Below are 26,717 nucleotides of genomic sequence, written 5' to 3'. Positions count from 1 at the left end.
TGTGGAATAGTAGTCATGACTGGAGTACAGGTATTGAAGGGTATGTGCTGTTTAGGAAAGACAGAAATAAAGGCAAAAGTGGTGGAGTAGCACTGTATATCAATGATGAGGTAGACTGTAAAAAATAAGAATGGATGGAATGGATAAGACAGAGTCTGTCTGGGCAAAAATCACATTGGGAAAAAAAGCTACTAGAGCCTCCCCTGCGACAGTGCTTGGGGTGTGCTACAGACCGCCAGGATCTGATCTGGATATAGATAGAGACCTCTTTAATGTTTTTAATGAAGTAAACACTAATAGGAATTGTGTGATCATGGGAGACTTTAACTTCCCAGATATAGACTGGAGGACAAGTGCTAGTAACAATAACAGGGCTCAGATTTTTCTGGGTGTGATAGCTGATGGATTTCTTCACCAAAGTAGTTGAAGAACCAACAAGAGGGGATGCCATTTTAGATTTGGTTTGGTGAGTAGTGAGGACCTCATAGAAGAAATGGTTGTAGGGGACAACCTTGGTTCGAGTGATCATGAGCTAATTCAGTTCAAACTAGATGGAAGGATAAACAAAAATAGATCTGGGACTAGGGTTTTTGAACTTCAAAAGGCTAACTTTAAAGAATTAAGGAAAATTAGTTAGGGAAGTGGATTGGACTGAAGAACTTGTGGATCTAAAGGCAGAGGAGGCCTGGAATTACTTCAAGTCAAAGTTGCAGAAACTATCAGAAGCCTGCATCCCAAGAAAGAGGGGAAAAAATCATAGGCAGGAGTTGTAGACCAAGCTGGATGAGCAAGCATCTCAGAGAGGTGATTAAGAAAAAGCAGAAAGCCTACAAGGAGTGGAAGATGGGCAGGGATTAGCAAGGAAAGCTACCTTATTGAGGTCAGAACATGTAGGGATAAAGTGAGAAAGGCTAAAAGCCATGTAGAGTTGGACCTTGCAAAGGGAATTAAAACCAATAGTAAAAGGTTCTATAGCCATATAAATAAGAAGAAAACAAAGAAAAAGAAGTGGGACCGCTAAACACTGAGGATGGAATGGAGGTTAAGGATAATCTAGGCATGGCCCAATATCTAAATAAATACTTTGCCTCAGTCTTTAATAAGGCTAATGAGGAGCTTAGGGATAATGGAAGGATGACAAATGGGAATGAGGATATGGAGGTAGATATTACCACATCTGAGGTAGAAGCCAAACTCGAACAGCTTAATGGGACAAAATCAGAGGGCCCAGATAATCTTCATCCAAGAATATTAAAGGAACTGGCACATGAAATTGCAAGCCCATTAGCAAGAATTTTTAATGAATCAGTAAACTCAGGGTTGTACCGTACGACTGGAGAATTGCTAACATAGTTCCTATATTTTAAGAAAGGGGGGAAAAAAGTGATCCGAGTAACTATAGGCCTGTTAGTTTGACATCTGTAGTATGTAAGGTCTTGGAAAAATTTTTGAAGGAGAAAGTAGTTAAGGACATTGAGGTCAATGGTAATTGGGACAAATACAACATGGTTTTACAAAAGGTAGATTGTGCCAAACCAACCTGATCTCCTTCTTTGAGAAGGTAACAGATTTTTTTAGACAAAGGAAATGCAGTGGATCTAATTTACCTCGATTTCAGTAAGGCATTTGACACGGTTCCACATGGGGAATTATTAGTTAAATTGGAAAAGATGGGGATCAATATGAAAATTGAAAGGTGGATAAGGAACTGGTTAAAGGGGAGACTACAACGGGTCGTACTGAAAGGTGAACTGTCAGGCTGGAAGGAGGTTACTAAGTGGAGTTCCTCAGGGATCAGTTTTGGGACCAATCTTATTTAACCTTTTTATTACTGACCTTGGCACAAAAAGCGGAATGTGCTAATAAAGTTTGCGGATGACACAAAGCTGGGAGGTATTGCTACACAGAGAAGGACCGGGATATCATACAGGAAGATCTGGATGACCTTGTAAACTGGAGTAATAGTAATAGGATGAAATTTAATAGTGAAAAGTGCAAGGTCATGCATTTAGGGATTAATAACAAGAATTTTAGTTATAAATTGGGGACACATCAGTTGGAAGTAACAGAGGAGGAGAAGGACCTGGAGTATTGGTTGATCACAGGATGACTATGAGCCGCCAATGTGATATGGCCGTTAAAAAAGCTAATGCGGTTTTAGGATGCATCAGGCGAGGTATTTCCAGCAAAGATAAGGAGGTGTTAGTACCGTTATACAAGGCACTGGTGAGACCTCATCTGGAATACTGTGTGCAGTTCTGGTCTCCCATGTTTAAGAAGGATGAATTCAAACTGGAACAGGTTCAGAGACGGGCTACTAGGATGATCCGAGGAATGGAAAACCTGTCTTATGAAAGGAGACTCAAAGAGCTTGGCTTGTTTAGCCTAACCAAAAGAAGGTTGAGGGGGGATATGATTGCTCTTTATAAATATATCAGAGGGATTATATTAGGGAGGGAGAGGAATTATTTAAGCTTAGTACCAATGTGGACACAAGAACAAATGGATATAAACTGGACACTAGGAAGTTTAGACTTGAAATTAGACGAAGGTTTCTAACCATTAGAGGAGTGAAGTTCTGGAACAGCCTTCCAAGGGAGTAGTGGGGCAAAAGACATATCTGGCTTTAAGACTAAGCTTGATAAGTTTATGGAGGGATATGATGGTATGATGGGATAGCCTAATTTTGGCATAATTTGGCAATGATCTTTGATTATCAGCAGGTAAGTATGCCCAGTGGTCTGTGATGGGATGTTAGATGGGATGGGATCTGAGTTACTATACAGAATTCTTTCCTGAGTGCTGGCTGGTGAGTCTTGCCCACATGCTCAGGGTTTAACTGATCGCCATATTTGGGGTCGGGAAGGAATTTTCCTCCAGGGCAGATTGGCAGAGGCCCTGGAGGTTTTTCGCCTTCCTCTGAGCATGGGGCACGGGTCACTTGCTGGAGGATTCTCTGCAGCTTGAGGTCTTCAAACCACAATCTGAGGACTTCAATAACTCAGACATAGGTTAGGGGTTTGTTATAGAAGTGGATGGGTGAGATTCTGTGGCCTGCATTGTGCAGGTGATCAGACTAGATGATCATAATGGTCCCTTCTGACCTTAAAGTCTATGAGTCTATCATGGTAGCTATCACTAGGCCAATCAGTTCAGGCAGGAATCCAAAATCTCTTTGTTACAGTGCCCATGGACAACTCCTGCCGTTGCCTCTCCCTGGCTTAGAGATGGGAAGAGGCAGGTTAGCTCTTCTTGTGGAGGAACAGTGGAGAGTTGCTCCCTACAGCACACTTCTTTGGTTTTCTCCAGCAAGAACGCTCTCCCACTTTCCTTCAGAGACTGTTCTGGAGGCCCAAAGGGTCAAATGCATTCTGGTCTTACCCAATTGACTGCCATGAAGTTGTACCAACTTTTGACCAGTTGTCTATGTAACACTGACAGACTCTGGTCATCCGTGGGCGGGACTGAACCTGTGACCTCTGGAGCTTAGTGCATGAGCCTCTACAGCATGAGCTAAAAGCTAACTGGCTGTTAGCTAAGGCTGTAGAGCAGACTCATTAATCTCTTTTTCTCTCTCTCTCTCTAAGGCCTGGTCTACACTGGGTGAGGGGTGTTAATGTAAGATACGCAACTTCAGCTACGGGAATATCATAGCTGAAGTCGAGGTATCTTATTCCGACTTACCTCCCGTCCTCAAGGTGCGGGTTTGACGTCCGCGGCTCCCCCATCGACTCTGCTACCGCTGCTCGCTCCGGTGGAGTTCCGGAGTTGACGGGGAGTGCGTTCGGGGATTGATGTATCACGTCTAGATGAGACGTGATATATCGATCCCCGATAAATCGATCGCTACCCGCCAATACGGCGGGTAGTCTGGACGTACCCTATGTGGTCTCGGTGTCACTCGAGGGGACAGAACACCACACCCAGGAGGTGTGTGGGTTACATCTACATTTCTTTTTCTTAATATTGCCCCTTTAATCCAGGTTATGCCACCTGTCCCAGGAAAGGAGTTCTGTCCCCTGTAAAAATTAATCTGCCCTCTCTACTCTTCTGTGTAGACACACGCCACTCCAAGAGCTTCCAGCAAGCAACCCTGAGGAAGGGAGACGAGAATATCTTCACACTCCAGCGCTATGAAATGACAGCTGGAAAGAAGACTTGAGAGCAAGGCCTGCCTATGCTAGAGAGGGGTAAACTGAAGCTAGGGGGCTCCCTAGTGGATTGAATCAATTATTGCAGATTGGAAAAGGAGGTCATAGACAAGAAGTGAGATTTCCATATAGATGCTCGATTGGTCACTAACTGAGCACAGGGACTAACTTCTCTTTTCACTTTCTCTACGGGGGCCCTGCAGTTAAAGTCTGGAGGCCCACCCAACTTTCAGTAGGATGAGAAGGGGGAATATTTTATTTAATCACCAGGTGAAATTCAGTCTATGCAATAGGCCAGCCATGAGGCTTATGCATCTCTTCAGCCCTCATTTGAGGGCCTAATTGGTGCATTGGTCCTATGCTGGCTCTCAGCACAGGGGTGCAATTCACTGGGTATCACCCAGGCCTCTGGTGGTGAAGCCCAGGGGAACATACCCCCTGCTTAGTGGTATTTAGTGCACACACATTCCTCCATAACTCACTTTGGCGTGGAGAAGAATATCCAGAAAGTCCAAGTGCCTCTTCTTCTGGACCTTCTCACGTTCTCGTTCATCCTTGAGAGACTCCTTCCGCTCCTGGATCACCTTGTCTGCATTAGAAAACAATTGAAGTACACCTTTCAGCTACAGTCGGTAGAGCATTGTAGTACTGGAGACTGCCTGCGTGCTCTCCAAACACAAAGTGGGGTGGCCATTCAACTACACCAATCCTCATCTAACCTGTGGGAACAAGGTAGCACTCACTCTGTTACCATAGCATGTAGGCCAGATCCCTCAGATTTAGACTCGTAGTGTTCATTGAAATCAATGGATGTTAGGCGTCTAAATACCTTTGAGGGTGTGGGCTCTCATGCCTCAGCAAAGGTCTGTTAGGAGGATTTCAGGAGTGGGAACTTCCTCCTATCCTGACTCCATTTACCTCAGCACCTCCTCCAACCCCATTTACTACATTCCAGGAACAACATGGCATAATTAGGATTCAGAGAAAGGTCACTGATCAATTCCGGTGCAGACCGGGCATGAGTCAGCACCCAAAACTGCTACTCCAGGATGGCCATTCATTAGCCAATGTGAAACGAGTTGCTGGGTCTCAGCCTGGTTCCTAGCTGCTTTGTGCTCACATCATGAGAAACAATGGTACATCTGACAAGTAACTGGACCATTGGCTGAAGGCTCAGCACTGAGGTCAGGGAGTGTATGGGCCAGGTCGTCTGCACTACTCAGCTCTAGCCTTTTAAAAGAAGGTTGGAGCACATTGGTCAGGTGCTGTAATGGCTGCTGCTTGTTTTGTGGCTAGAGAGGGTTCCATGTTAAACACCCCAAATGCACAAAGGATTCAGAAAACCAAAGGCCAGGGCGTTGGGAAGTACCTGTGTGGTGGTGCGCAAGCTGACAGGCCTTCCTGAATTGGAAACCATGAGGGCTGAGCCAATAAATGAGATCATTGTGATACGGGAAGATGCGCAGCCTGTGGTTCACCAAGTAGCTGATGTCAAAGACAGCTTGGATGTAGGAATTCTCCCTAGGGTTGGAGGTGAGGGACAAAAGAAGGGATTTACTTTCAGGAAATCAAATATTGTTTGCCATGGTGCACGTAGTCCATTCTCACTTTCACCCATGGACACCCTCACTACCCAGCACTGCCTGGTCACAAGCTCCAAAGCAGCGACGTCGTTTCAGGGGGAACACTTCTCTCTCACCGAAGTTTGATCAGTTTGAGTACCGTAATGTAACATAGGGGAGCAGCTGAGTGGGATTTTAAAGCAGAAGATCGTGACCAAGAATAGAAGGGAAGGGCAGATACATAAGGACTCCATATATACAACTAGACACCACCCAGGAAGGAGTGAGCTACCACTATTAGTTATAATCCAATAGCATCAGAAGGCCTTATGCAGGACCAGAGCTCTTCTGGTCCAGGCCCTGTATGTACACTGGGCCATGCTGCAGGGAAATACACAGTCTGAATAAACAAGGCAGTCAAGGAGTGGGAGAATTATTATCCCCCTTTTACAGATGGGAAACTGAGGCACGGAGATTAAGTGGCACCAAAGGAATCTGTAGCAGAGCTGGAAATTGAAGCCGGACGTCCCGAGTCCCAGGCCAATGCCTGAACTGCAAGACCATCCTTCCTCTCTGCCTCAGGAGGGAGGGAAACAAATATTGCACACCCTGAAAAGGTGGCAGCGTTCTCAGTACTGCATTCACACCTGGGTGCCCCAGAGTTACTCTGGCAGAGGCAGAATCTTTGCTGTGGGTTATCTGCTGAGAAGGAAATGTACATGCTGAGACACTAAAATACTCTGGGAAATGTAAAAGTCACCTCTGGTACAGAGTGACTGGCAGCCAGAGGTGGGATTCCTGTGCATTCCACCCATTAAACTGCGTGGACTGTTGGACAACTTTTAAAATGAAGGTGGGATAAATTTACCAGTCATAAGCAACTTGCACAGTTTATTCACAGCCAATGAAGAGCAATCTTCCATCAGGACCCGAGAGCATTTGGTACTGACCTGTCAGTCTGGCAGTTGCTCTGGTAACTGAAGGCACATTTCATGATGCTGTCGAGAGTCATCAAACTGACATGTTCAAAGAGCTCCACTGACTTCTCCTGTGCGATCAGCTGTTCCCACTTATCCTAGTGCAGGAAAGAGACAGGTGAGAAGGCCCAGAAATGCCTTGCTTTGCAGTGTCAGCATTTACCTTCCATCTTAAAAATAAACGAGGGCCGTCTTTAGCCAGTTGTGTATTCTAGGCAATAAAAAATGGGAAAGGGAAACACTCTCATTTCTTATTTCAAGACGCCAGTTTGAAACAAGAGGAATCTAGGAATCTGACTTGGCACTTACGGTATAGACCCAAGTTATCTTTCTCTCTCTTGCCTTTGTCCAGAGTCAGTTGCTTTGATCATTACACTGCAGAGTATCTTATGGTATGGAAAATTAGTCAGAAAAATTACTATATGCAAATGGTCCCTCTTTAGCCAAACCCTGATGCAAAGGTCTTGGGCTGGCCCTCTGCACAGGAGTGAGCTTTCACTTTAGTCCCCATGTATAGGATGCCAGACGCTCTGCCCCCAGCCTGAGCAATGCCTTCCTCTTCCTTACAAGGCAAGTTCGCTACCAGACAGATATCTGTCCCATGCCAACACTGTCAGTGTCAATTCAGATTGGAGACACGCTAATGCTGGCCCACAGCCCATCCTGATGTGTCAAATGTCATTGCCAAAGGCCTCCTTGGAAGAAGCCGAAGAGGGGGATGGGGTTGGGGTGTTGGCATATCTATATATGCTTGGAAGGATTAGATGTGTTGATAAATGTTGGTGAACATCCATTTCAAATACACACACAAACAGAGGCAGGAAATATTTCCATAGATAATAAATCAAAATATACAGATAGGAAAACTTAGAGTTTGATTTAAGGCTACTAACTTTGTCAATGTGATGTTGACAAATTGTGTTTTAATGGTTAGAAAGCGTTACCTTTTTGAATCTCAATCTCTGAAACTGTGAAAAATTTGAATTGATGATACGAAAAAAGCTAACCCATAATTTTGCACAACTGTCAAAATTTAAATAAAAAATTGAAAGCAAATGCTTACAAATAATCAATATTAGCTGTCCAAGATATAGAAATGAATAAATAAATTCTACCAAGCCTTTGGGGAGAGAGATCACATAGAGGCATATATAAGAACAATAGCATCGGTTGCGTGGTTTGTAAGTTTATAGGTTCAGTAAAGTTGTTATGCACTGCTCTTAACACCTCGAAGCTTGTACTGGGTTATTACATCTGCCATCTGTGGGGGGAGAAGCCACAGCTCTGTGGCCACTCTGCTCCTCTCCTATCCTATTCCCTGCCCAACTTGCTGGGGTTCAGAAGTAGTAACACTGAAGCGTCAGATCTCACCTTTCCTCCCCCCAACCCCCTGAAACTGCAGTCTGTGCAGGCTAAATAGAAGGGCTGTTGTCAGTGTGACATTATGTGCCAGCACAGCCACAAGAAGGCAAGTGAGAATCTTGCCCATTATATTTAACGTATTAGCTCTTTTGCTGCCCTATTAAAGACGGCAGCAAAAGAGGCCACGATACTGGTCAGTCTTAAGGAGACATGACCTGTTAGTGAACGTGTGCCCCTTCCAGATCCATTCCAAAGAGAGCCTGGGTCTGTTACACCTCTCAGCTGCACCCAGAGGCTCTTTAGCTCCATACAAGATGTACAGACTCATGTTTTCAGCGGTGGAAGTCCCCCGTTCGCTCCCAGTTATATTGGCTGACACATATAGAAAATAGGGCTGTTTTATTTTTCTGTAACAATAGCCCAGTGTGGTTCAAACTCCATGCCAGTGCATCAATATTCTGGTTTCTCTCCCTATACATGTTCGGTTTGCTCAGTAGTGAATCTATGCTGCAGGCCTGTTTTTACTTCTCACACTAGAAGACAGTGTTGTCCACATGGAATCAGAGTTCTTTCAGGGACAATGCATTCCACATTTAGTTACTCTTGTACCCAGATCCCCTGACAATGTAGCTGCCGAAATTAATGAGGGTCCCATGTGCAAATCTTGTAACTCTATTATTTTTCCTGCACAGATCCCACTGAAAAGTGAAATTGTAGTTGCAATCTGTACTATGGAAAGCAGAGATTTCAATCTAAACATTGTGAATATTGGCATCTCAGGGTATTTTCTAATCTATTGAGAAGCAAGGAACTATTGCAGCTGGAATCCACTTAAGAAAGGCCCAAACTGCCAATTTCCTTATGTTTCTAACAGGCAAAATGCATTAATTAACTCAAGAGTAGAGCTGATTGAGACCCATTCCTCACAAACCTTTTCATTTAAAAACGTGTCTCTCACAGAGCTGGTCAGAACACCGGGGCATTTTCCGTTGAAAAGGTCAACTTTTCATTGGAAAACCAACTCAAAACTCCACAAATACTTGGCTGTAAACTGCCAAAAAAGTTTTTCAAAATTTGTTTAAAGTTTTGATGGGGAAAAAAAACCCAGAATTTTCAAGGACAGCAGACATGTCACAGGCAGATTTTAATTTACTCAAACCACCATTCTCTGATTGGCCCTCGTCGCTTATTTTGGTTTTTTTTAATGCTATTATAGGCTTTGCCACAGAGTCTGTACATCTTCTGGACCAATCAGTTGCTATATCTCAGAAAAGAAATGTGATTCATTCAAAAAGCTAAACCACCAAAAGAGAGAGAATGTCCATGGAATTATAGACTGTACAGGCTGATAAAAGCTAGGTAACAGCAAGGACAGCAAGGAAGCTCTTGATCCATCACTTTGCCTTCAACCCATCAAGGATAAGAAACTAACATAATAAACATGGCAACAGCAGTCATCATCCCTACCAGCATCACTTTGGTAGAATCTGCAATCAATGGCACATAAGGTTTCAAAACGTCATAATGAAACCCTGGAGTCAGCAGTTTACGATGCTGGTACCACTTTGGCCCATGTAAGACCAATAATCCTTTCCCTGGGGGAACACAAGCAATGGAGTTCAGATCATTTCAGATTTTAAAGACCATAAGCAGATATATTTGATGTATATAGGTACAGCCTTAGCCTACAATAACTAAAACTTCCATCAGAGATGGAAACTATTTGGTCACATCTAATCCATCTCCTATTTGCTAGGATAGTATATTTTCTAGTGCTATGACAACATAAGAACATAAGAATGGCCGTACCGGGTCAGACCAAAGATCCATCTAGCCCAGTATCTGTCTACCGACAGTGGCCAATGCCAGGTGCCCCAGAGGGAGTGAAGCTAACAGGCAATAATCAAGTGATTTCTCTCCTGCCATCCGTCTCCATCCTCTGATGAACAGAGGCAAGGGACACCATTCTTTATTCTTCCTGGCTAATAGCCATTTATGGACTTAGCCACCATGAATTTATCCAGTTCCCTTTTAAACATTGTTATAGTCCCAGCCTTCACAACCTCCTTGGGCAAGGAGTTCCACACGTTGACTGTGCGCTTTGTGAAGAAGAACTTCCTTTTATTTGTTTTAAACCTGCTACCTATTAATTTCATTTCTTGTATATGGGAATAAGTAAATAACTTTCCTTATCCTTTCTCTACATCACTCATTGATTTAGATACCTCTATCATACTCCCCCTTAGTCCTCTTTTCCAAGCTGAAGGGCCAGCCTCTTTAATCTTTCCTCCTATGGGACCCTTTCCAACCCCTAATCATTTTAGTTGCCTCTTTCGAACCTTTCTAGAGCTAGAATAGTCTTTTTTTTGAAGTGAGGAGACCACATCTGACACAGTTTCGAGATGGGGCATACCATGGATTTATATAAGGCAATAATATATTCTCAGTCTATTCTCTATCCCCTTTTAATGATTCCTAACATCTTGTTTGCTTTTTGACACCTCTGCACACTGTGTGGACATCTTCAGAGAACTATCCACGATGACTCCAAGATTTTTCCTGACTCGTTGTAGCAATTATGCCCCATCATGTTGTATGTATAGTTGGGGTTATTTTTTCCAACGTGCATTACTTTACATTATCCACATTAAATTTCATTGCCATTTTGTTGTCCAATCATTAGTTTTGTGAGATTCTTTTGAAGTTCTTCACAACCTGCTTTGGTCTTAACTTCATTGAGTAGGTTGAGTATCTGCAAATTTGCCACTCAGTTTACCCTTCTCCAGATCATTTATGAATAAATTGAAGAGGATTGGCTAGGACTGACCCTGGGGAACACAACTAGTTACCCTCTCCATTCTGAGAATTTACCATTAATCCTACCCTTTTTCCTCTACCCTTTGTTCCCTGTCTTTTAACCAGTTCTCAGTCCATGAAAGGACCTTCCCTTTTATCCCATGACAGCTTAATTTACGTAAGAGCCTTTGGTGAGGGACCTTGTCAAAGGCTTTCTGGAAATCTAAGTACACTATGTCCACTGGATCCCCCTTGTCCATATGTTTGTTGACCCCTTCAAAGAACTCTAATAGATTAGTAAGACACGATTTCCCTTTACAGAAACCATGTTGACTATTGCTCAACAGTTTATGTTTTTCTATCAAACAACCGATAGGAAGGCAGAGTGGATCTTGATCTTTCATCTTCAAATTTCACCATGATTGTTCAGGATCATACTCCAGACAATGATTTTATTGTAGATAGGTGACCAGGTTTAGATGAAATAAGAACCTATTTGAACATTTCACCCATAACTTGAAACTAACTAATCTTTTACCAGTCTCCAGTAAAATTAGCTTTGATTGCATATTCATTTTCGTGCTTCTCTGTATTTACCAGTTTCAGACCAGACTAGAAGTAGATATACAGAAATGCCTGTAGAAAGGCTGTACTCCCAAGATTCCTGCTCGGACCAGAAGCAAAGAATAACCTAAATCACAAGAGAATGTCTGTTCTTATGAAATCCATAGCCAGATTTCTAGATCAAAGAAGTTCAGATGAGCAGCTAAACTTTTGGTTGCTTCTTCAAACTGAACCTTTGGATCTTCGCCCATCACTAGTCCTTGCTGGATTCAAAGTATGTTAATGGAATTTCATTTGTATATATCACATAAGTATAGGCTTGCCAACTTTGACAAATTCCTGGAGATTTTATCACATGACATAATCTTTAATTAAAGATTAATTTTTAATTCCTGGAGACTCTAGGACAGTCCTAGAGGGTTAGTAACCCTACATAAGTAGCATCTTGTAGGGGAGAGACCTCAGTGTTGATACAAAAATGATAATAAAAATATTAACTTTTTTTAAAGTTGTTACAAACTTGTCTGCACCTTTACTGAACATTAAGATATAGCCATTATAATGTTTTAGCTGGGATACTTGAAAATATAACAGACACATGTTTAGCTAATTATGTAACAAAATGTTAAAGCAAATCAAAAAATATTGGAAGGTTTCTGTTTATAATATCCAAGGACAAGCAGTCATCAAGTAGAATAACCATTTAAACCCTGATAGGAAGAAAACTGATTGTGAAAGGAATTCAAAGTTGTGTTATCAGAGCAATAAATCAAGAGGTAAATTGGGCCCTATAACAGATCCCCTCCCCTTTTCTTTTCAAAGAGAAACCGGAGTTTAAACCCACACAAGAATGCTAGGATTATCTTCATTGAAATTGATTTCTCCTGTAAATACACTAAAGTCTTCATTCTTTAAACCTACGGAATATTCATGATGGTAAATGTTTTTACTAGAGCTGTCGATTAATTGCAGTTAACTCACGCGATGAACTCAAAAAAATTAATCATGATTAAAAAAATTAATCACGTTTAATCACAATTTTAATCACACTGTTAAACAATAGAATACCAATTGAAATTTATTAAATACAGTCAAACCTCGCAATAACGCGCCCCACTATAACACGAAATCGCATAGAACGCGATCATAGGTTGGCTTCCCTTTAAGGCATAATACAGTACTGTACAGTACCAGTGGTCCCCAACACCATGGCAGGAGAGAGAAGCTGCAGCCCCGCACCTGCCAGGGACAGAGAATTCCGAGGCTGTGGGCACTGATGCTCTCTGTCCCCGGCAGGCGGGAGGCCACGGCTCCTTTTGAAGCTGGAGAGAAGCCACGGCCCCGCACCTGCCGGGGACAGAGAGCACCAGCTCCCACAGCCCCGGAGTTCTTTGTCCCCGGCAGGCGAGGGGCTGCAGTTCCTCTCCCCGGCTGGGCACTAGGCACTAGGAGCACTAGGCAGGGCACATCAACGCACTGCTTTGGGGACCACTGACAAACTGACTGGTTTGAAACTCTGCTATACCTCAACCCCACATTTAGCGTGATGGAAGTTTTTGGACCCCAAACATCGCGTTATAGCGGAATTTCACTGTCTTTTGGGATATTTTTCTACATTTTCAAATATATTGATTGAAATTACAACACAGAATACAAAGTGTACAGTGCTCAATTAATATTATTTATTTTTGTGACATATCTTTGCACTGTAAAAATGATAAACAAAAGAAATAGTCTTTTTCAGTTCACCTCATACAAGTACTGAAGTGCAATCTCTTTATTGTGAAAGTGCAGCTTACAAAAGTAGATTTTTTTTGTTACATAACTGCACTCAAAAACAAAACAATGTAAAACTTTAGAGCATACAAGTCCACTCAGTCCTACTTCTTATTCAGCCAATTGCTAAGTCAAACAAGTTTGTTTACATTTACGGGAAATAATGCTGCCCGCTTCTTATTTCCAATGTCACAGTTACAGTGCAATGCAAATGCCTGTTCTCACTTTCAGGTGACACTGTAAACAAGAAGCGGGCAGCATTATCTCCTGCAAATGTAACCAAATTTGTTTGTCTGAGCGATTGGCTGAACAAGAAGTAGGACTGAGTGGACATGTAGGCTCTAAAGTTTTAAACTGGTTTATTTTTGAATGCAGTTTTTTTGTACATAATTCTACATTTGTAAGTTCAACTTTCATGATAAAGAGATTGCACTCCAGTACTTGTATGAGGTGAATTGAAAAATACTATTTATTTTGTTTTTGCAGCACAAATATTTGTAATAAAAAATAAATATAGTGAGCACTGTACACTTCGTATTCTGTGTTGTAATTTAAATCAATATATTTGAAAATGTAGAAAACATCCAAAAATGTGTAAATAAATGGTATTCTTTTATTAACAGTGATAGCAATTAATTGTGATTAATTTTTTTAATCACTTGACAGCCCTAGTTTTTACAGAAGACACTGGTTACTTCCAACTTGTGTTTCCACTTAAGAAGCAACACCTTTGTTGTTTCTCAAATGCTTAAGATGGCATCAGCTGCTTTTAATATGTATATTTGCAAATATTTTGTATCTAAATACAAGCCTTCCTGTAATAATTGCTTGATATCATTCTTATATGAATAGTAAGATGTTTTATGTACAAATATATATATAGCAAAGTCATTTGATGCTAGACTAACGACTAACATAAGAAGCCATTTAAGTTTAGAATAGTTATAATAATGGGGAATTAATTAATCAAAGCAAACCCTCATCCAACACAGGAAGAACATAAAATCATCATTCCCAAAATTTCCATGTAGAATCAACAACTTGAGCTAAGGTCTTACTAAGAGGTATTTAATTTTATAAGACTGTTTTGAGGACTACAAACTCTTATATAATGAACAGGAATGTTTGAACTTTTTGAAAACAGAATTTCTCTTCCTGTCAAACTAAGGTAAAATATTTTATCAGAAAATGGACTGAATGAAAAGAGTTAGTTTTAACTTTAAAAGTTATCTGGTTATTCCCTGCCACAAGAACAAAGGTAATTAGTCAACTGGCTAAGCGGCAGTTCTGCAGAAAAGGACCCTGGGGATTACAGTGCATGAGAAGCTGGATATGCGTCAGCAGTGTGTCCTTGTTGCCGAACCGGCTAGTGGCATATTGGGTTTCATTAGTAGGAGCATTGCCAGCAGATCAAGGGAAGTGATTATTCCTCTCTATTTGGCACTGGTGAACTGGAATATTGCGTCCAGTTTTTAGCCCCCCACTACAGAAAGGATGTGGAAAAATTGGAGAGAGTCCAGCGGAGGGCAACGAAAATGATTAGGGGGTTGGGGCACATGACTTACGAGGAAAGGCTGAGGGAACTGGGGTTATTTAGTCTGCAGAAGAGAAGAGTGAGTGGGGATTTGCTGGCAGCCTTCAGCTACCTGAAGTGGGGTTCCAAAGACGATGGAGCTCGGCTGTTCTCAGTGGTGGCAGATGACAGAACAAGGAGTAATGGTCTCAAGTTGCAGTGGGGGAGGTCTAGGTTGGATTTTAGGAAACACTAGTTCACTAGGAAGATGATGAAGCACTGGAATGGGCTACCTGGGGAGGTGATGGACTCTCCATTCTTAGAGGTTTTGTAGGCCCGGCTTGACAAAGCCCTGGCTGGGATGATTTAGTTGGGGTTGATCCTGCTTTGAGCAGGGGGTTGGACTAGATACCTCCTGAGGTCTCTTCCAAACTTAATCTTCTATGATTCCATGATAAAGAAATGTTGCATATTCATTAGACAGACTGCATGTTCAGGAGTTGAAAATGTCACCTAAGCCAAGCCCGAATCATAGAGTCAGTAAGAGTGACAGCAACCAACCAGAACCTAAAACAAGCATAAAAGAGGTTTGTTTTCCTATAATTTCACAAAAATAAGAAGGTATAAAGGACTCTGAAATAAACACCTCCTGCTCACACACACACTCCCAGTACTCACGGAGCGACTACGCCCTAACTCATCCTGTTTATCTCTACAAGCAAGCTTCCACAAGCAGATAAGAAAAACGGATAAGACTCAAGAAGAAACCAACCCAAAGCAACCTCTCCATGACTTCAACATGGATCAATGAGAGGAAGTTAACTCACTTGCAAGGGATTAGGTTTAAAACTCCTATAATGATTTTACTGGAACATTGAAATGATGTCATAACTTAAATTTACTGACCATTTCTCCTGTTAATCACCAAATGGTTAGATCATGTATTCCTGGAGAGGAGACACAGGCTAAACATTGGTAAACAGAGAAATAGTGGGATTTAATTGGATTTAGGATTCTTAATATTTATAACTGGCCTGTTTTAAGTTAGCTTGTTAAATGGCTTCTTCTAAGAAACTAATGTAAATATTGTTTTCGAATTCATGGGATTTAGTTACGATTGCTTACTTTGCCCAGCTATAAACTGTTTGGGTTCTTGTTAACAACTAGATAGGCTTAAACAAATTATTTTGCCAGACTTTAAACACCTAAGTATCTAATAAGCTTCTAAAATCAAATTCACAAAATTTTTGGAAAACATTATAATTTGGTCTTTACTTACTGAGAGAAAAGTGACCCCCTCCTCCCAGCCAGTGGGTTCACTCTCAAGGGTATAATCTCTCTTAAAAGCTCAGCACAGACAGGCTTGCAAAAGAAACTAACTGAAGTTACAGTCCAGAATCAGTGCAGCAAAGCCAGGCTCTGGATCACAGCTGACCTTTAGTAGGCTGCCTCATTGTCTCCACTGCTTATTGCTCGGAAGAGGCAGCAAACTGGCTCTTAAATCCTGCAATAGCTCCTACTCCTTCCTTGGTCCCAGCCCTGCTCCTGCCTTGTTTCACTCCAGGTAACCCAGCTCTGACCCTGGCTGCTGACTCCAGCCAGGACCCTTGGCTCTGATGCCTGGCTACCGACTTCTGTCCAACCACTAGGCTTGACTCCTGTTCCGATCACTAGGCATGATTGCCCACTTCCCCGTCACTGACATTAACCAGTTTATCACTCTGTCATTTGTAGTATTTTGTTTAATGTTTTATTTTTCTTTCTTTCATAATAAAATGGCCAGAGTTAATCATTGTGATTACTTGGCTTGATCGGGATCAAGGTGTTCCCAATGGTATGTCAAAGAGCCCTGGTGATGAAATAATAGAAGCCACACCACTGAGTTGGCAGTAAGAGAAACGATCCATAACAGCTGGTCTACCCTTTCTTGTTTCTCTAAACTCAATATTTTTAGTAAATTTTTAGTAAAATGACTTTATATCCACCAATTTAAAACTAGCCCTTTCAACCCTGCAATCTGAACCTTCTTCTCCAACGTGTAACCACCTTTATCCAAAAGCTTCTTCGAGTTTCACTTTTTTTTGGATACACAATGCATACATGATGATTTCAGAAAGCTTCTGGCCCTCACTGCACCAAGGAGTGGCAATGCCATTGATTGATGGCTTGTTCTTGACTGACCTCGGCATCATTTCTGGTCGAGAATGTAGAGGAGGCCGTGAATATACGTACCAATCCATGGAACTATATGCCTATAGGTAATGTTATCCTTGGGATCTGGAAAAGTCAATTGAGAGAGAGAGAAGATGACAATACTTTATTAGTAATGATTCACTGCAATGTATGTTTATCTGTGGGGTAGACACCAACATTCACTTGTGAATGAAACAAAATGGGTGGCATCTCTTCATAATGAATCAATATGACACAACAAACCAGCATCCAGTTCAGAATAATTGTGAGGTGGCTGAATGAAGGACAGATGCAAGACTAGCATTAACCAAGGATACTGCAGGTCTAGAGCTGAATGGGAACAGAGAAAGGGACCTCAGGAGGTCATCTAGTCCAATGCCCTGCTCAACGCAGGACCAATCTCCAAATAAATCATCTCAGCCAGGGCTTTGTCAAGTTGGTTCTTGAAAACCTCTAAGGAAGGAGATTCCACCACCTCTCAAGGTAACCCATTCCAGTGCTTCACCATCCTCCTAGTGAAATAGTGTTTCCTAATATTCAACCTAAACCTCCCCCACTGCAACTTGAGACCATTACTCCTTGTGTCTGTCATCTGCTACTACTGAGAACAGTGTAGATCTATCCTGTTTGGAACCCCCTTTCAGGTAGTGGAAAGCAGCTATCAAATCCCCCCTCATTCTTCTCTTCTGCAGACTGAACAATCCCAGTTCCCTCAGCCCTTCCTCATAAGTCATGTGCTCCGGCCCCGTAATCATTTTTGTTGCCTTCCGCTGGACTCTCTCCAATTTTTCCACATCCTTCTTGTAGTGGGGGGCCCAAAACTGGACACAGTACTCCACATGAGGCCTCACCAATGTCAAATAGAGGGGAATGATCACGTCCCTCAAACTGCTGGCAATGCCCCTACTTATACAGCCCAAAATGCCGTTAGCCTTCTGGCAACAGGGGCACACTGTTGACTCATATCCAGCTTCTCGTCCACTGTAACCCCTAGATCTTTTTCTGCAGAACTGCTTTCTAGCCATTCGGTCCCTAGTCTGTAGCAGTACATGGGATTCTTCCATCCTAAGTGCAGGACTCTGCATTTGTCATTGTTGAAACGCATCAGATTTCTTTTGGCCCAATCCTCTAATTTTTCTAGGTCCCTCTGTATCCTATCCCTACCCTCCAGTGTATCGATCAGTCTGCAGAGGATGAGGCATCAAGGAGTAGGGATTCCTGAGTGAAATCATAGTTGTGGGATTCTGCTTTGCTGTGAATAGTTAACACCCAGGAAATTATGCTTGGCATTTGCAGTTTGCAGAAACGCTACAATCATTCAGAACTCAGATGCACCATGACTTACCTCCCCTGGCAAATAAGACCTTGGCATATTCAGGGTGGGTGATGTTTAAGAATGCTGAGAAGCTCCCAAACCAGACAGGGAAGGCGTACGGGTACTTCTGGCTCAATTGCTCTACTTTGTTTAAAATCTCCTCTTCTTGTAGAAGCTGCAACAGCGAAGGAGAAAAGAGAGAAGAAAATAGGCTGGTTGGAAAACTCTCTGTCCAGAAGAGCTCACAGTAATCTTGCTACAGCCAGAAGAATAGGGAATGTTCATAGGGCATGACAGTTATAAATAGTCCATGGTCTCTCTGAATTGGCCTGATGTACTGCAGAGAGGGTTGTTATTTTTAAACGTTATATGAAATAACTGTTCATCCAGGGATTCTCACCAAGGAAAATACCTTTACCTGGAATGCTGTAATGGACTGGTCAGTGTATGTTACGTGTCCCTACCTTGGAACCAATCCACAGAGGATGTGAATCTGTTACAGATCCTAACAGGACAGCCTGGTTTTTTTTAGCTCATAGATGGAGACTCAAGTTTTCAGCTCTAAGTTGTTTCTGGTTCAATCCTTGCCACAGTGGTACAATATACAATGTACTTTGTAAAGGAGTAGGAGGAATCTAACCAACTGATAAAAAGCCAAGATAAAGGCGGACCAGAAACTGTCACAGATCAGGATAACTGCACCTAAAATTCCCTTTGTGGTCTCACAAGGGCACCCACTCTAGGCTCCCAACTCCTCAGCCGTCACCTCTCTGGGGTGGAGACTTCTGTCTCTCTCCCTACTGGCCAGACTGTGCAGCTCCCCAGCAAGTCAGACTGCCCAAGGAGCTCTGCTTGGCTTTCTCCTCAGAGGCTGTAAACAGCATAATTTCCCCTGGTTAGAAATTAGCACCCTGCTCTTTTAAGCAAACACATTTATTATAAAGGTGAAAACATTACAAAGGAAACATATTAAAAACAATAAAAGGACCTACGCACATGCTAATTAGCTTATCGGAGATCATAATCCTCACCCCAAACTCCAGCAAGGGCTCTGGTAGGAGTCAGTCCTTCAAACCACACACAGGGTGTTTTCTTTGGTTACAAGTTCATACATCTTTTGCTCAGAAGAAGATCCCACATGAATAAATCTGCCTGTCCTTTATACAGCTGGGGTCTCTGATTTAGAGAGGCCAGGAGCAGGTAAAAATGACAATGGACTCTCCTCAGGCATAGCTTCAAAAGGCTGGGTTTTTGCATAACTAGAAAGCGGATGGGGTACATTTGCGTTCATTTCGCCCTAGAGATTTCCTAGGAAATCCACTGAGCTAAAAGTTCCAGCACACTGTTTAAAAGAGTCCTTTGAAGCTCATAACATTTCCTAGGGTTTGCATTAGTCACATCTCCCTCCTGGAGACATTACATACAATCCCACAATAATATATAAACCTTTGCATCGTTAGTACAGTAACTCCTAAAATACTCAAACCAATAAGGTTTGTCCAGGATAGTGAAGGAAATTGCCATATCTGTCACAGAAGCATTCATCCATCCCTTCCACCAAATCGTGGTGGCGTTAGGGTGGAAACCAATGCCAAATCACTCTGGTTTGGGGTTTACAAGGGGAGATGCAGAGTATCGCCTAGAAGGCTGAATAAACAGCTACCAGCCACAGCTTCCTCAGTTCTAATCCCACCACTGACTTGCAGCGCGTCCTTGGGCAAGTCACAAAGGCCAGATTTTTAAAAAGTGCCTAAATACCTTTTAAAAATCTGGATCTAAACCTCTATGTTTCCATTTTCATTCTCGGTAAAATGAGGAGGAGAATAGTGGTCTACTGCACTGGGATGTTGGGTGCAGTCAACAGTAAATCCTATACACTATTCAGGTATAATTATTCATATTAAAACTCCAGTGCGAGCTTGTGAGACAAAGTCCCACCATAGTTTAGCTCCTGTTTGAACACTGCAGGTTTCCAGGATGGGATAGGGGTGCGCATCTTGGGGGGGCTGTACGTCCTTCAAAGCTGGCAGAGCGTCTGCCCGCAATGGAACTGCTTTAACAGATGGCTCGAGCCCACGCTTCTGAGGTCAGAATGAAGCCCTAACTCTCTACCCTGAAGTTCGATGCTGAAGAAAGATGGAGCCATTCAGGTAAGGGTGTCACAAAGCTTGGTTGAGCAGATCAGAAATCTGCTTTAAAATTCCCTGCTGTAAATAAACATGTTTTTGAACAGGGAATAAATACGGATTTTGTACCGTCAGGAGCAAAGGTAAATACCAGGCTTTTCTAAGCTGTCTTTTTGCCAAGACGATGCCACAGTAGTCTTGCCAGCTCACACAGAGCGCTGTGTTATCTTCCATTTTTAAACAGACTCACAGACAAGTAGGTTCTGATTTGTACCTGCGAACACTAGGGAAATCAGAGTTACAGGCAAGTCACCCATTTGTCTGGTCATTCCAAACAGCCAGTGAAATGACATAAGCAATAACTAAGCCCAAGGCTGCATTAAGGACTTTGCTCAGTCTCAGATCTTCAACGGTATTTGAAAGCAATTTGTGGAGGCAACACCAGGTTTATAATAAGCAAGGGGTTAAATCTGGCATCCTCCCTTTCTTCCCTCCTCATTGTGACTGCTCAGTAGGGTACCTGTGGACCTGGTTCTCATTTACCCTAGGGCCCCTTTGCACAGCTCTAGCAGTGTGAAGGGGCCTTACAGTTGGTAAAAGTTTAAGTTGCCAGAGAGGTACAAAGGGACCTCAGTATAAATGAGAATCAGGCCCTATTCCAGGGGTGGGCAAACTTTTTGGCCCAAGGGGTATTGAAATTGTTTGGTGGACCATGAATGCCCATGAAATTGGGGGTTGGGGTGGGCGGGATGGGGGTAAGGGCTCTGGCTGGGGCTGCAGGCTCGGGTGGGGCCAGAAATGAAGAGTTCAGGACGTAGGAGGGGGATCGGGGATGGGGCAAGGGGTTGGGATTCAGGAGGGGGCCAGAGGTGCAGGATCTGGGCAGCACTTACCTCAAGCAGCTCCCAGAAGCAGCGGCATGTCCCCCCTTTGGCTACTACGTAGAGGAGTGGCCAGTTCTCAGGCGCCACCACTGCAACTCCCATTGGCCCCATTTGCTGACCAATGGGAGCTGTGGGGGTGGCGCTTGGGGTGGGGGCAGTGTGCAGAGCCCCCTGGCTGCCCCTACATGTAGAAGTCGGAGGAGTGACATGCTGCTGCTTCCGGGAGCTTCACGGAGCAAGGCCCCAACCCTGCTCCCCAGCAGGAGCTCGAGGGCCAGATGCGGTCCCCGGGCCATAGTTTGCTCACCTCTCCCCTATGAGACTACCCCCTTGATAGCTACAGAAAGGAGAGTGCCTGTGAAGGGTGGGACGGGGCCAGGTTTTTTCCCATGTTCTGCAGACTGAGTGGAACCTCAGCCAGAGGAAGATTTTGTTTGTTGTTGTCTGTTTTTGCTCATGGTAACTTGTGGTCTATGGTTATAGCAATTTGCTCCTGAGGAAAAGTCCTTGTTCTGTCTGACTTCTGCGGAGTCATCCAACTGATTTACATACAGAATGTGACATCGGGTGTGAGTCACAACTTGGGGGCAGGATATAGGCCAAGGTGCAATACTTAGACTGGACACTTGTTAGAACAGGGACGATCTTTTTATTCTGTGTTTGAGCAGCACCTAGTCCTTTGGGGTCCTGGTTCACGACTGGAACTTCTACGGGAATACACAGAATAATTAATAATATAGTGACGTCCAGGATAACTAAAGACCTGATCCAAAGCCCATTGAAATTAATAGATCAGCACCTCATTTCTTAATGATCCGATTTCAGATTTACTCTTGTTCTGACACTTGAATGGGGCCCTTGTTTGCTCATTAACCTGGAAACAGCTGAACTTTGGAACTCAAACACAAGCCTGTAAATAGTTTGCCGCCTTGAGCAGATCCTGAACAGCATTTCACTGTGGAATAATGAATGGCCAGATTTTAATACCTTAACTCACACTGAATAATAACTGACTCTACAGCTGGAGCTACTCCTGGAGTAGGATCCTACTCAATATGAGTAACTGGATCACAATCTGATCCTCAGGTACAAGTGATTGAAAAATCCTGTTTGAGCCCGCTCATTAGACATCTGCCTAAATGGCCTCAAACCTGCTGCCTTTGAAGTCAATGGGAGCTGACTCAGGCCCATTTTATATCAAAGCCCGTCTGCTTTGTCACATCATTGAGGAGGGGCCGGGCAGAAACTCCCTGTGAATGGGAGAGTGGGGGTCAGAGGACTAGGAGGGGAAAGGAAGCGAACTTCTAAGATTTGGGGGGGGGGAAGGAGAAGGCAGGGCAGCTCCTTCATCTCTCCTGGGCTGGACAAGATACCAAGCCAAGTTTGTGTCAGTACCCATAAGACATGGAGCCAGAGCAACAGGTAACAGGGAAAATATTTAGCAACTCCTCTTCCCAGCCCTGATCCACTGAAAATTCATGATGTTCCCCAGTCTTTGCAGTCCACTGACTTCCATGGGTGCAAGACCATGTCCTTGACCTTTCACTCCTAAACAGCAGTCCCAGGTCTTGCACAGCATCTAACAATTACAACCACTTAATTCAGCCTAGTAACCTTTAAACTGGTTATGTTTCCAGGACAAATGGAAATATTTACAACCATACACTAAAGTGGTTATGGGTTTTCTCTACAGGTTATAAAGATTTAATTAAGGGATACCCTAAATTTTAGAAGGATAGTCTGGGCGACCCTATACCATTGCAGACATTAGTGTTCCTATCTCCAAGTGCAGGATATATGGCATTGGAACCGATGATGCACAAATTTACTCATATAAGTAGCCCTCAAGTCAACCAACAGTCACTCACCACCACAAACCAATGGTCTATAATTAACTGTTCTTGCATTCATTGCTCATTCTAATCTCCAGCTAAGGTCAGTGAGAGATCGGATCTTATCCTGGATCCCCCACACTACCTTCAGGCTTGCTAGACTAACATCACCAAGTATATATTTATTGTATTACTATGTTATTGCCAGTGTTTGAGTTAACTTTTCATAGATTTATTATTAAAAAAAATCAATAATAACTACATTTACAATTATGGATCCTATGGAATTCCTATTCCTGTAAGAAAGAATCTTCTTCTGTCCTCTGCAGCTGTCAAAATACTCTTACCCTGGTCTCTGACTCTAAGTCTGATCCTCATCGCTGTTCCTGGTCTTTAATTCCTGCTATGACCACTAGGCCTGACTATTGCTGCTCCAACCACTAGGCATGACTGCTCACATGCCAGTCCATGACAATCAGTGCTGACTGCTGAGTGTGAGATTTGTAGCATGTGCCTGCACATTACAAACTGATCATCACTACTTGGTACATCTCATTTGGTAGTGGAAATAACGAAACCCTACAAAAGCGTAACAATATGTCCCTAAACCTCATTATCTGCCATGTATGGAAGCTTGATCCTAATATGCATTCTGTCTTTCTGCAAAGGAATTACAACATGGAGAGCATTGCAGTGGTTTCACTCTTAGTTCGCTCTCCAGTCAAATCAGAAGAGACCTGGGGTCAGCAGGTAGAAATCGGTGTTTTAATGTTGCTACTCTGATTTATGCCAGGTTGTGGTAATCTAGCCTCCCAGTCCCAGACCCGAACTTTAGCGTCCACAATCTGGTCCTGTCCCAAACCTGGACTTTTGCGTCCAAAAGTCTGGGGGCTTACCTGAAACTCCCCCAAGCTCACTACCAGCTTGGGTATTTGGGCTGCCACCAGGTCAGGTAGGTAATTTACTTTAGGGGGCCTGACCTCCCCCTTTCCTCTCTCTGGTGTCCCCAACCCTCCCTGGGTGGGACCTCCAGATTCCAAATCCCTTGGATGCTAAAAGCAGGGGAAAAAATCCCTTCTCCCCTCCTTCCCCGCCTTGCACAGAAACCGGTTTCTCTACTTCCCAAGCGATAAGCGTTCTCTACCCTCAGGACAATTGAGATGCAAAATGCCACCAGCTTGGCTTTGCCTTCCCCCGTGTCTGCTCTCGTAGCAGTAACAGGAAAAAAACTTCAACCACAAGAGAACAGAGATGATTCTTTGTCTCTTGCCCCGTAGCCTGCTCCTTCCCTGAAAGCAATAGGAAAATAGCTCACAGCCTGGCTTTTCCCTTCCCTTTGCCTCCCTAGGAAAAGAAACTTCCACACGTTTTAAAAGAAAAAGTTTATATAAAAATAGAAAGAAAATATAAAACAATAATCTTGCATTAAGAAACTCAATACAGGCTCTTGCTTATAAGAAGATATGAAAAAACAGTCTGATTTAAAGATAGCCCAATTAAACCAGTCCAACAAATCAACATACAGGTAAATACACCACAAAGATCATCATAGCCGAATTACTTTGCGTTCCCTGGGTACTTACAGATGTTTAGAAGAAACTTTAAGATAAGATGGAGTTAGGAGGAAACCTTGTTTACTCACAGCTGAGCAAACAACAAAGACCCCTGGTATACAAATTCCCGCCCCTGACTTTAAACAATCCAGTTCTCTGATTGGTCCTCTGGTCAGGTGTTTGGTTACCCTTTCCAGGTAAAAGAAACTTAACCCTTACCTTACCTATCCATTTATGACACAGGTGAACAGCTGACCCATAAGGTGTCATAAGGTGTTACCTTCTCCTTTGCCTTCATTTAATCATTACCTCTTTGTTGTGCTTTTTGCACTGATCTGTCTTTTGTTCCTTACACAACACTCCTTAGATAATGACTGCAGTGCAAGCTTTGTAGTGAGATGCATGACTTACCAATGATTTATATTAGCGCAAGGAGGATTTTCTCACAGATCCCAGGGACATACCATATCAGTGAGATTTTCCCCGCTTCTCCCACCACCCAGTTCAGGGAAGCCGCATTGTGCCTATTTCATTTTTAAATACCACTTCCTTCTGCCCTACCCCCATCCCCCAAAGTGCAAACTCAGACCTTTTCCTACCTCATGGACATGGCCGTATAGCCAGTGGGTCGGATGGCCTGGGAATCTGCTGAAAGCTTTGATCAATTCCTGCCTCTGGTGATACAGCTGAATCACTTTCAACACCACGCAGGTCAAGCCAAACACAGCAGCCAGGTGAAAAATCCGATAGATATCTACCCCCAGCCAGGACCAGGCGGGCTTTAACCCTGTCCCTAGCACAGATGTCATATTCCTGCTGCTTCTGTCTGGCTCCTCCAAACTGCACTCATTGTCCTGTCTCACCCTTCCTTTGTTACAGCTATAGTCAGCAGCCTCAGCCAATGCTGTGCGAAGAGGCAGAATCTCAGAGGCTGTTTTGCTGCCAAATCATGAAAGCCTTTATTGGAGGGAAGAGCCCAACCAGCACAGCCTTGGGGAAACATCATTTGTGTGGGGCAGAGTGCAGCAGAGCAACAACCTGGCCTGCCTTTCCTGGATCTTATAGCAGCAGGCTAGGCAGCGAAGCATATAACACTTACATCGCACTGCTGTCAGTCGCACAAGGTGAAAGGTAGTGGAAAATCAGCCCCGCTGAGTCGCCTTCATTATTCAACGATGATAAAGAGAAATGTTCAGTGGCTGCTCATTAACTGAGCACCATCCATCCTGTGCACTGAATGTGTAGGAGCGCTGGTGGAAAAATTAGTATGCAATCGTGTAATTAAAGACTGGTTTCAGAGTGGTAGCCGTGTTAGTCTGTATCAGCAAAAAGAACCAGGAGTCCTTGTGGCGCCTTAGAGACTAAAACATTTAATTGGGCATAAGCTTTTGTGGGCTAGAACCCAGTTCATCAGATGCATGCTGGGGAAAATACAGTAGGAAGTTACATATATATACAGAGAACATGAAAAAATGAGGGTTGCCATACCAACTCTAATGAGACTAATCAATTAAGGTGGGCTATTATCAGCAGGAGAAAAAAAACTTTTGTAGTGATAATCAGGATGGCCCATTTCCAACAGTTGACAAGAAGGTGTGAGTGACAGTAGGGGAAAATTAGCGTGGGGAAATAGTTTTTACTTTGTGTAATGACCCATCCACTCCCAGTTTTTATTCAAGCCTAGTTTAATGGTGTCCAGTTTGCAAATTAATTCCAGTTCCGCAGTTTCTCGTTTTGTTGGAAAGTCTCCAAGCTGCCCTATTTGGAACCTATTCTCCACGTGGGCCATGTCTACACTAGAAAGTTGTGCTGTTTTAATGATTCCAGTATAGCTGAAGTGGTACAGGCGTTATATCAGTATAAAGGTGCTTAGTTAGAGCTATTTCTGTAAGGGAAGAGGAATAACTATACTGGTATCAGGCACTTTTTTACTGATATAACTGTGTCTTCATTTGGACTTGTACCAGTAGAACTATATTAATAAAAAACCAGCCCCTTAACCAACATGGTTATCGCGGTACAACTTTCGAGCCCTTATTCTGAAATGGCTCAGATATGGGCAGGCTGCAAAGCCCATTTATTCACCCAGGCCTTTGTGGAGGCAGGGACACAC

The 26,717-nt window shown here is 43.2% G+C and overlaps 1 pseudogene; it reads right to left on the bottom strand.

Moving 5' to 3' along the window:
- Window positions 1-25,607, bottom strand: part of LOC116839235 (cytochrome P450 4B1-like) — a 35,743-nt pseudogene extending 10,136 nt beyond the window's left edge.
- Window positions 25,608-26,717: the final 1,110 nt, after the last annotated feature.

Source organism: Chelonoidis abingdonii, chromosome 7 (assembly GCF_003597395.2).
Source record: "Chelonoidis abingdonii isolate Lonesome George chromosome 7, CheloAbing_2.0, whole genome shotgun sequence".
Classification (NCBI taxonomy): domain Eukaryota; kingdom Metazoa; phylum Chordata; order Testudines; family Testudinidae; genus Chelonoidis; species Chelonoidis abingdonii.
Note: the sequence above shows the minus strand (reverse complement) of the source record. Positions and strands in the feature narration are given on the sequence as shown.